Below are 11,809 nucleotides of genomic sequence, written 5' to 3'. Positions count from 1 at the left end.
TTTGATACAGAATTCTAGGTTGAGATTTGTTTTTTCTCTTGACATGTTTAAGATACCATTGTCCTGTCTTCTGGCTCTCGTTGAAATAATCTAATACCTAGTCCTTCGTAGGCAATACAATGTTTTCTCTCTAGTTTTTAAAGAAAAGTTTTTACAGAAATATGACATGCATACAGAAAAGCACAAAAGTTATATGCTTGGTACATTTCTAATAGTAAAAGCACTCATGTAACCATACCTAAGTAGGTAAGTAAATAAATAAATAAATAAAGCATTATCAGAACCCCAGATCTGCTTCTTTTAGGCCTTCCCAGTATTTACCACCCAAAGTTAATCAGTGTTTTATCCTATTCCATGGTAGATTAGTTTTTTTCTTATTTTACACTTACATAAATGGGATGATAAGATAAACTTTTAATGACTGGCTTTTTTCTGCTCAGCACTACATGTGATTCATCTGCAGTAGTTTATTCATGCTCATTGCTATCAAGTATCCCATTATTGGAGTATACTACTATTCCATGTGGTACTATCACCATGAGGCGTGGTGGCCCGACCTCAAATGACTTTTTTTTTTTTCTTTCCAAGAGGGAGTTTCATTCTTGTTGCCCAGGCTGGAGTGCAATGGCGTGATCTTGGTTCACTGCAACCTCCACCTCCCGGGTTCAAGCGATTCTCGTGCCTCAGCCTCCCCAGTAGCTGGGGCTATGGGTGCATTCCGCCACACCCAGCTAGTTTTTGTATTTGTAGTAGAGTTGGGGTTTCACCATGTTGGCCAGGATGGTCTCGATCTCTTGACCTCGTGATCCACCTGCCTCAGCCTCCCAACATGCTGGGATAACAGGGGTGAGCCACTGCGCCTGGCCTCCTTTAGCATTTCTTATAATGCAGGTCTACTGACAATAAATTTTCTTAGTTTTCTTTCATTTGAAGATATCTTTATTTTACCTTAACTCTTGGAGGATATTTTTACTGGATGTAAAGTTTTGGTTTAATTTTTTAAATTCCTGTAGAACTTTAAAGATGTTTAATTGTCTTCTGGCTTTTATTGTTTCTGATAAAAATCTGAAGACATTTTGAATCATCCATTCTTCCCTGTATGTTAGAGAGAGAGAGAGAGAGAGAGAGAGAGCATGTATGTGCATGCATGTGTGTGTGTTTCCTCCAGCTGCTTTAACGATTGTTCTCTTTAATTTTTGCTTTACCACCTTGGTCTAGCATATGATGTGCCCAGGCAAAGTTTTCTTTATATTTATCTTTCTTGGGGTTCACTGAGCTTACAAGTTTATGTTGTTCACCATTCTGAGTCAGTTTTTGGCCATTATTCATTTCTTTAAATATTTTTTTCTACTACCTTTTCTCTTCTCTTTCTGGAACTCCAGGTTTGTGATACCTTTTGGTTTTGGTTTTGTTTTGTTTATAGTTGCATCAAGTCCCTGAGGCTCTGTTCATCTTTTGATACATTTTTTTCTTTCTAAAGTTGGCTAATTTCTATTGCCGTCTCGTGTTCACATATTGTCTCTCTTCAAACTGCACTAAACCAACCCAGTGATTTTTTATTCAGATATTATAATTTTCTAATCTGAAATGTCCATTTTGTCATTTTATATAGTGCATGTTTCTCTGCTGAGATTTTTAAATCTTTTCCTTCCTCATAAGTATGTTTTCCTTTATGACCTTCAACATAGTTGTATTAGCTGCTTAAATTCCTTGTATGTTAATTTCAACATCGGGGGTCCTCCTGGGGTAAGTATCCATTCAGAGTTTCTTGAGCATAGCTCACACTTCCCTGTTTCTGTTTATGTGGCATACTTTTAGATTGTATCCTAGATACTCCGAATGAAGCATTGTAAAGACTTTGGATTGTGTTATCTTCTTCTTAAGAGTGCTGATACTTTTCCTTTTTAAAAAAATTAAGTCGGCAGGGCATGGTGGCTCACGCCTATAATCCCAACACTTTGTGAGGCCAAGGTGGGCGAATCACCTGAGATCAGGAGTTTGAGACCAGCTGTCTCTACTAAAAACACAAAATTAGCCGAGCATAGTGGCACACACCTGTAATTCCAGCTACTTGAAAGGCTGAGGCAGGAGAGTAACTTGAATCTGGGAGGTGGAGGTTGCGCTGAGCCAAGATGGCGCCGTTGCACTCCAGCCTGGGCAACAAGAGCGAAACTCCGTCTCAAAAAAAAAAAAATTAAGTCATTAGGTTGGAGGAACTGGAACCTCTTACTCCTTCTACGGTGGGCAGCAGCTGAAATTTTAGTTCAGTTCTTTTAGCCTTACCTAGGCTACTTGGAGACAGCCCTTCAGTGTTTACAATCTGGGAGTACTCCACTCTGATTCTTACCTTAATAGCATTTTCCTCCTAACTAACTACTGTATTTGCCCTGAAATCTGTCCTCTGGGACAAGAAAGTCAAACTGTGGATTTTAAACTGAGTTTTAACATCTATGCATGGTATGGATTGGAGTCTGCCCAAAGAAGAAAATGGAATTTATTCCAGTGCTCAACTCCGCCCCCTCTCCTGCAACATCTTCCTCCTTTGATTGCTCTCCTGTGCATTTAGGTAGTTTTGGTTTTTGTTTTTCGTTTTTTGTTTTCCTATTTTTTTCAGGGTTTATAGTTGTTATTTGTGGAATTATTATTCTGATAGTGGCTACTCAGCCATGATTAGAAGCAAAGTCGCTTGGTTCTTTTTGATGCGTGCAGTTTTATAGATACTCATATGAGGACAGTGGTCCTCATGAGTCCCTATTTTAACACATGAATTACATGACAAGTAGCAGTAACATTAGCCATTACTACCCTGGGCTTTGGCTGTTAAATTTGGCTGTAGTAACTGGACCAGGAACCCTCTATTAGAGTTAGATCAAGTCAAGGTATTCCTCCAAACTATGTAATGCGAACACTGCAAACACAGAGTGCCGGTATGTTTCAACAAGTCTTAGATTTCATATCCATGCAGAGCTGAATACCAGAAAAGCCTATTTCATGTGGTCAGTAAATGTTAAATCATTATGATAAACAGCTTTAGTCCTTGTAAATGATTTTAAAATAATATATAATTTAGAGTAGTGATGGATTTGGGTGTGCCCAAGGAAAAGAAAATTGCCTACAATATTAGGAAGTTCAAAATACATAACCATCTGTGACTTGATGGAGGGGGGTGTAACATAAAGATGTATGATGCCATTTGTAAAACTAATTTCTCTTTCCATTTAATCTCTTGTTGCCTAAGAAAATGCAGCTAGTAATTAAGATACCATTTTGGTCTTGCTTGTAAATGCTGTTGCCTTCATTAAATTTCACACTTGTGAAAAGGAGCTATTAAGAGACAGCCTAAGGTAACACTTTTGAATAGCTAACTTTGTTAAAAATACGTTTTCCAAATTTCTTGCAATAAAATGTAATTGCATTTTCTGTTTTCACTTGTGTAGAATCTTCTCACATATTATAACTATTAGAGATAAGACTTGGTGCTAGAGGGAGTATTTTGGCAAACTGGCATAGTACAGTGACTTTTAAGTTCTTTCCTTGCCATTCATAATAAATAAAGTTTTCTGGTTTCTCTGCTAGTTTTTCTTAACATTCACTTCTCATAAGGTTAAGGAGTAGCACTGAGAGGTTCCAGAATATATGCTATTTTGAAAGTGTCAAAAATTTTAAAGATTTGTCATTAAATTATGCAAAGTGGTTAGGAGGCAGTCAATAAATAATCATTAGGCCTGTATTGGCAACACCAGTGTACCCTGATAGCACAGCTACCACGTTAAACAAAAAACAGGGGGAAGGAAGAGGAAAAAACTATGTCATCTTTTGTGGTTGGTAATGCAAAATCATAGCCAATGAAAATATGTTCTGTTTTACAAAACTGGATACATAGTAAAGTGTTGCTGTTGTATACATGAACAATGAACTTATGACATGTATTCTTTATTCTTTCATGTGTTTTAATATTTTCCATTGGATTTCTATGTCTTTATTTCTGTAACTGGTCTATAGCAAGACTAATATTAATAGATGAAAACATTTTGAGGTTGATTGTTTGTATAACCTTTAAACTTCCCGCATCAGTTTACCTTAAGACAGATCTTAATTCACATATCCTTATTAGTCGCTTAGTCATATATAAGAAACATTGAGTGCTCCTTTCCACTAATTTTAAGTCCCTTTCGTGTTTTTTCAAAGTGACAGTATTAACATGCTTGCTTCTAAAGTTCTTTTTCCAGATACTGATGTAAAGGTTCTCCTCTACTATACATTAATTTTAACCTCAAAAGATCACCTTGAAGAAAAAATGTCTAGTTTTATCATTTAGGTTTATTTTGACCTTTGCCTCTTCCTAAAATTAATAGAATGTGAGGTAGTGAATTTTGTGATATGAATACTTTCTACAGAGAATAAGACCAAATCTCTAAATTTGCTTTGAACTGAAATGTAAAATGCTTTTGAATCCAACAATTTTTAATCTAGTTTGAGATCAAACTACTATAGATTGTGCAATTGAAAGTATGTTTTCTTCAAATGAACACACAAAAATCTGTAACCTACATGTATATACGATCAGTGAGAACCTAGAAGATACAATTTCAGTTAGATTAAACTCAAGAGATCTATTGTACAAAACATGGTAGCTGTAGTTAAAAACAATGTGTACTTGAATATTGCTAAAAGACTAGATTTTACTCACCAAAAATAAATGATAAGTATATAAGATAATAAGTACTAAATAAATTATCATTTTTAATACTAATAGAAGGAAATACCTAAGAATGGAGTTAATGCACATACTTTAAAGTTATATAAAAATAACCTTGTACCATTCCTGAAAAACACACAAATATAGACTTGAACAAATGGAAAGATATCTATGTTCTTGAAAAGAATGTTTCAGTACCACAAAAAAATGTCATTTTCTCCCCATGTTAAAAAATAAACATAGTCCCAGTAAAAATACCACTTTTTTTGCCCAGGAGATAGCTTAATTATAAAGGCACGTATAAATAAGCAAGAATAACCAAGAAATCCCTGAAAAACAATGATAATGGGTCAAGTGTGGCTAGCCCTAGCGGATGTTAAGACATAACTGTGAAAGCCTCCATAACTAGAAGAGAGTAATGTGGTCACATTATAGACAAGTCAATGAAACAATAGAAATTCCAAAACTGAACCACATACTAATGGAAATTTGGCATATAGATATGGCCATCTCAAATCACTGGAGAAAAATGGACTTACTTAATAAGCAGTATTGAGATCACTGTATAGCAATTTGAAAAAAAAAAACTGAATGTAAACCTCATATTGTATGCCAAAATAAATTCAAGTAGGTCAGAGAGATAATACAAAAAATGAAACCACATAAGAACGAAAAGGAAAAAAACGGGAGAATCCTTTATAACCACGGAGTGTCAAAAACCTTTAAAAAACAGGTATTTTTCATTTATTTGTGGTGAGAACACATAAAATCTCTTTTAGCAATATTCAAGTATACATTGTTACTAACTACAGTCACCATGTTGCACACTAGATCTCTTGAATTTATTCTTTCTAACTGAAATTTTGTATCACTTGAGCAGCATCTCCCAGTCCGTACCTCCAGCCCCTGATAATCTTACTCTCTGCTTTTATGAGTTTAACTTTTTTAGATTCCACATATTAGTGATATCATGCACTATTTGTCTTTTTCTGCCTAGTTTATTCCACTGACGTTGTCACGTAAATGGCTGAATTCCATTGTGTATATATACCACATTTTCTCTATCCATTTGATAGACACTTAGGTTGATTCCATATCTTGGCTATTGCGAATAGTGATACAATGAGCATGGGAGTGCAGATGACTCTTTGGCATACTGATTTCATTTTCTTGGGATGTATACTCGGTAATAGGAATGCTAGATCATATGATAGCTCCATTTTTAATTTTTTTTGTGGAACCTCCCTACTGTTTTCCGTAATGGCTGTACTAATTTACATTCCCGCCAGCAGTGTGCAGGGGTTCCCCTTTTTCCACATCGCCTCCAGCACTTACTGTTCATCTTTTAAGTAATAGCCATTCTAACAGGTGTGAGGTAATGGCTCATTGCGGTTTTAATTTGTATTTCCCTGATGATAAATAATGCTGAACATTTTTAAATATACCTGATAGCCAGGTGCTGGAGAGGATGTGGAGAAATAGGAACACTTTTACACTGTTGGTGGGATTGTAAACTAGTTCAACCATTATGGAAAACACTATGGCGATTCCTCAAGGATCTAGAACTAGAAGTACCATATGACCCAGCCATCCCATTACTGGTTATATACCCAAAGGATTATAAATCATGCTGCTATAAAGACACATGCACACGTATGTTCATTGCGGCACTATTCACAATAGCAAAGACTTGGGATCAAGCCAAATGTCCATCAGTGACAGACTGGATTAAGAAAATGTGGCACACATACACCATGGAATCCTATGCAGCCATAAAAAAGGATGAGTTTGTGTCCTTTGTAGGGACATGGATGCAGCTGGAAACCATCATGCTCAGCAAACTATCGCAAGAACAGAAAACCATACACCGCATATTCTCACTCATAGGTAGGAACTGAACAATGAGATCACTTGGACTCGGGAAGGGGAACATCACACACCGGGGCCTATTATGGGGAGGGGAGAGGGGGGAGGGATTGCATTGGGAGTTATACCTGATGTAAATGATGAGTTGATGGGTACTGACGAGTTGATGGGTGCAGTACACCAACATGGCACAAGTATACATATGTAACCTGCACGTTATGCACATGTACCCTAGAATTTAAAGTATAATTATATATATATACACACACACCTGTTAGCCATTTGTATGTTTTCTTTTGAGAAATGTTTTTATTCAGGTCCTTTGCCCATTTTTTTAGAAGACAGGATATCTCTCTGTCACTTAGGCTGGAGCGCAGTGGTGTGATCACAGCTCACGGCAACCTCAACCTCCCAGGCTCAAGTAATCCCCCTGCCTCAGGCTCCCAAGTAGCTGGGACCACAGGTCCGCACGAGGCCCGGCTTTTTAAAAAATGTTTTGTAGTCTTGCTGTGTTGCCCATGCTGTTGTTGAACTCCTGGGCTCAATCAGTCCTCTCATCTCAGCCTCCCAAAGTGCTGGGATTACAGGCATGAATGTGAGTCACTCTGCCTGGCCTTTTGCCCGTTTTTAAATTGGGTTGTTTTCTTGCTATTGAGTTGTTTGAGTTCTTTATACACTTTTTTATATTAACTCCTTGTCAGATGTATGGTTTGCACATGTTTCTCCTATAGCTTGCCTCTTCACTCTGCTGATTGTTTCATTTGCTGTGCAGAAGTTACTTAGTTTAATGTAACCCCACTTGTTTATTTTTGCTTTCATTGCCTGTGCTTTTGGGGTCCTATCCAAAAACTCATTGCTCAGACCAAAAGCCTTTCTAACGCTGACTCAGTCTAATACATTAAAGAAAAGGTTAATAAATGTGACTACACGAACATTAAAGAACATTCGTATCCAAATACTTTAAGGAGTAAACGTAAAGCATTTGCCATTTGTCTTTCTGTGCCTGACTTACTTGTGTCACAAGAAGATAATCTCAGTAACATACAATAACATACAATATTCTTAATCTCAGTAACGTACAATAACATACAAGGAGCTCTCACAATGTGAGAAGAAAGATAAAAACTCAGAAACTTGAACATTCAGTTCACAGAAAGAGACAAATGGCATTCGAACATATGAAAAAATGCTCAATCCCACTCATAAGGAAGTTCAAATTAAAGCTACACTATGATATCATGCAGTGAAATACTACTCAGCAATTGCTGATGCCAATATAATCTTATGTGAAAGATACCTGATATGACATTCTGAAAAAGGCTATAGGCCAGAAATCAGTGGTTGACGGGGACCAGAAATAGTGAGACAGGATATGAGGAAACTGGGTTGATGAACATGTTCTGTGTCTTGGTTGTAGTGGTTACATGAATATGTGTTTAACTAAACTCATTGGACTATACACCCCAAAAAGGTGAATGTATTGTGTGTAAATTATACCTCAGTAAACCTGAGTTTTTTCTTTCTATCACTGTTTGATTGGAAATAAACCTAAATTTTTAAACAGTCAAAAGCCACACTATGATACCATTTCTTACATGTAGCTTAGCAAAAATTGAAAAATTCACAGCACTGTTGGAGATGCAGTGGAGAAACAGGCTCTATCATACATTGCTGGTGGATATATATGTGTTAGGGAGATCTGTCCTTTTTGATATGAGTGGCAAATATTTTTCCCACTTTGTCAATTGTGTTTTGAGTTTGCTTATGTGCGAAATGTCATAATCCTTATCTAGAGGAATTTAATAATATCTAACAAAATTACATATGCATTTATCCATTGGCCTATCTATTCTTTTTCTAGTCTATTCTACTTTTATTGCTGTCTATGTCCTACCTCATCCCACAAAATAAGAGACTACTATTGCTGTTGAGTATGCTATGAAGATTTTGTTTAATGCATATACATGCAAGTAGAAGTGAACATTCTTCTCCTTCCCCCTTTTACGCAGATGCCTGCTCTACACACCATTCCATGATTTGTTTCCTTCACTTCTGATATCTCAGAGATTGTTACATATCAGTACATGAAAATCAGCCTCTCTCTGAGTTTTCTTTCAGGAGAGTAGGGAGTTAAGATTTTTTAAAATTAATGGTCTAGAGTATATTTCACTGAGTACATAATTTTTTATGTAACGAACCTTATAGTGTACATAAGATTGTTTACTCTTTTTCTATTACAAAGGATGCTGCAAGGCAGAATCATTATGTTTATTATCTCGTGTATGTATACTACATCTATAGGATACATTCTAAGAATTAGTATTGCCTAGTAAAATGGAAGGTATATGTGTGATTTTGAAGGGTATTGACAGATGGCCATCAACAGGGTTTGTAGCCATTTGCACTCTTAACCAGTGATGTCTGAGAGTGCCAGTTTCCCCTCAGCATTGCTAATGTGTTATCAAGATTTTGGATTTTGACCAAAATCTTATTTTAGTTTTAACCTTTGTTCAGTTCTATATAGTAGGAAGATTTGTCCTTTGCGATATGGGTTGCAAATATTTTTCCCACTTTGTCATTTGTTACGGTTGTTTTATTTTTCTGTATTTTTTCTTTTGAGTTAGGGTCTCACTCTGTTGTGTAGGCTGGAGTGCAGTGACACGATCATAGCTCGTTGGAACCTCCACCTCCCAGGCTCAAGCCATCCTCCCACTTCAGCCTCCCAAGTAGCTGCAACTACAGGTGTATGCCACCAGACCCAGCTAATTTTTAAATTTTTTTGTAGAGATGAGGTCTCACTATGTTGCCCAGGCTGGTCATGAACTCCTGGGCTCAGGGGATCCTCCTGCCTCGGCCTCCCAAAGTGCTGAGATTACAGGCACACACCACTGCACCCTGCCTATTTTTATTTTTCTTATGTTAAATATCTTTTTTTGTGTGGTTTGTGGATTTTGAGGTCAGTTAAAAAGGCCATTCCCAGCGCAAAGTTATTAAAGAACTTTGCTCCATTTCCTTCTAGTGTCTTTATGATTTTATTTTCACATTGAACTCTTGGTTCATATGGAATAGATTTTGATGTACAGTGTAAGATATAGATCCAGCTTTATTATTGTTTTAAAGTAGTGAGTTGTCCAAATCCTAGGATAGTGATTTGATATACCATCTTTACCCTATATTAACTTTCTGTTTATTAGAATCTGTTTCTGTTCTTTCATTTCATTGGTCTGCCTCTTACATGCTAGTACCAGCTTTCTTAATTGAGGCTTTTGCTTTTTGTTTTGCCTAATCCCCCTGTTATAGTTATTTTTCCCCTTGAGAGTTTTTATAGATAGTTCTACATTTTGTGTTTCCAAATGAACTTTAGAGTCACCCTGTCTAGTTCAGCAACAATAAAACCCTCCAAAACTCAATACTATCCAGAAGCTTATTATTATTATTATTATTATTATTATTATTATTATTATTATTTGAGACAGAGTCTCACTCTGTTGCCCAGGCTATAGAGTACAGTAGCGTGATCTCAGCTCACTGCAGCCTCCACCTCCTGGGTTCAAGCAATTCTTCTGCCTCAGCCTCCCTAGTAGCTGGGACTACAGGCGCACACCACCATGACTGGCTAATTTTTTTGGTTTTTTTTAGTAGAGATGGGGTTTCATCATGTTGGCCAGGCTGGTCTCAAACTCCTGACCTCAGGTGATTTGCCCACCTTGGCCTCCCAAAGTGCTAGGATTATAGGTCTGAGCCACCGTGCCTGACCTAGAAGCTTATTTTTTAAATTAAAACTACCTTAGATGTGTAAATTAGCATCAAGAGAATTTATATTTTCTTCCCAAACAAGGGCATAGCATACTGTAAACTTTCAATGCTAGAATTTTGGCTTTGCATTTGAATATTAAAATACTCAAAATAACATTAAATACTCCAGCATTAGTTTATAATGTCACGGTATCTATAAAACCATTCACAATTATATTCACTAAATTGCTTTCAGCAATATGCCCCTCTTTGACCACAGTTATTTACTTTTCTGAGTTTCCCATACATTCTCATGAAGCAAAGGTTATTTTCATAAACACTCTTAAGTGCTGGCCTGACATTATGATACAGCTTTTAACCTCCTACTCAGCATATTGTCTCCTTCTATGCTTTATCTCACCACTTGCTTAGGTCATATTGCAACATATTAAACACAAATATTTTATGGGTATTTTGAAAATCCAAAAGAATAGAAAAAGCAGGAATATAGCCTAATGTAAGCAAATATTTTAATTAGTTTTTCTGTATGCTAGAAATAACAGTTTAGAAAATACAATGGGGAACATGTCCCTTTTAAATCACAACAAAACTATAAAATACCTAGGAATACATTTAATAAGAAATATACAAGGATGTATTTGAAGAACATTATAAAAATTTAATAAAGGAAATGAGAAACATTTGAATAAACGGAGAGATGAAGAAGAAGACAGTATCATCAAACTTTCCTTAAATAACATTTATATTTAATGCAATTCCAATAAGAATAGAAACAGGACTATTTGGAAGTTTAAGAGTTTATTTCGAGGCCAAAGTGGGAAGATTGCTGAAGCCCAGGAGTTTGAGACCAGCCTGGGAAACATAGTGAGACCTATCTGTACAAAAAAAAAATTAAAAATTAGTTGGATGTGGTAGTGCACACCTGTAGTCCCAGCTACAGAGGAGGCTGAGGTGGGAGGATCGCTTGTAACTGGGGGAGTTGAGGCTGCAGTGAGCCATAATTGCACCACTGCACTTCAGCTTAGGTGACAGGGCAAGACTGTCTTAAAAAAAAAAAAAAATTTTTTTTTGAAATTTTTTTTTGAAATTAAATAGGATTTTTAGCTTAACACATTTATTTTAAAGTTCATCAAGAAGGAAGAACTGGCTGGGCAAGGTGACTGACGTCTGTAATCCCAGCACTATGGGAGGCCAAAGCGGGTGGATCACAAGGTCAGGAGTTCAAGGTGAAACCCCATCTCTACTAAAAACACAAAAATTAACGAGGCCTGGTGGCAGGTGCCTGTAATCCCAGCTACTCGGGAGGCTGAGGCAGTGAGTTGCTTGAACCCAGGAGGCAGAGGAGGTTGTAGTGAGCCGAGATCGTGCCACTGCACTCCAGCCTGGGTGACAGAGTGAGACTCCATCTCAAAAAAAAAAAAAAAAAAACCTTCAAAATCTTGAAGCGGCAGCATGAGGACTTGTCCTGTAAGATACTAGAATGTACTA

This window comes from Chlorocebus sabaeus, chromosome 19, assembly GCF_047675955.1.
Source record: "Chlorocebus sabaeus isolate Y175 chromosome 19, mChlSab1.0.hap1, whole genome shotgun sequence".
Lineage (NCBI taxonomy): Eukaryota > Metazoa > Chordata > Mammalia > Primates > Cercopithecidae > Chlorocebus > Chlorocebus sabaeus.
This window is presented reverse-complemented; position numbering follows the sequence as displayed.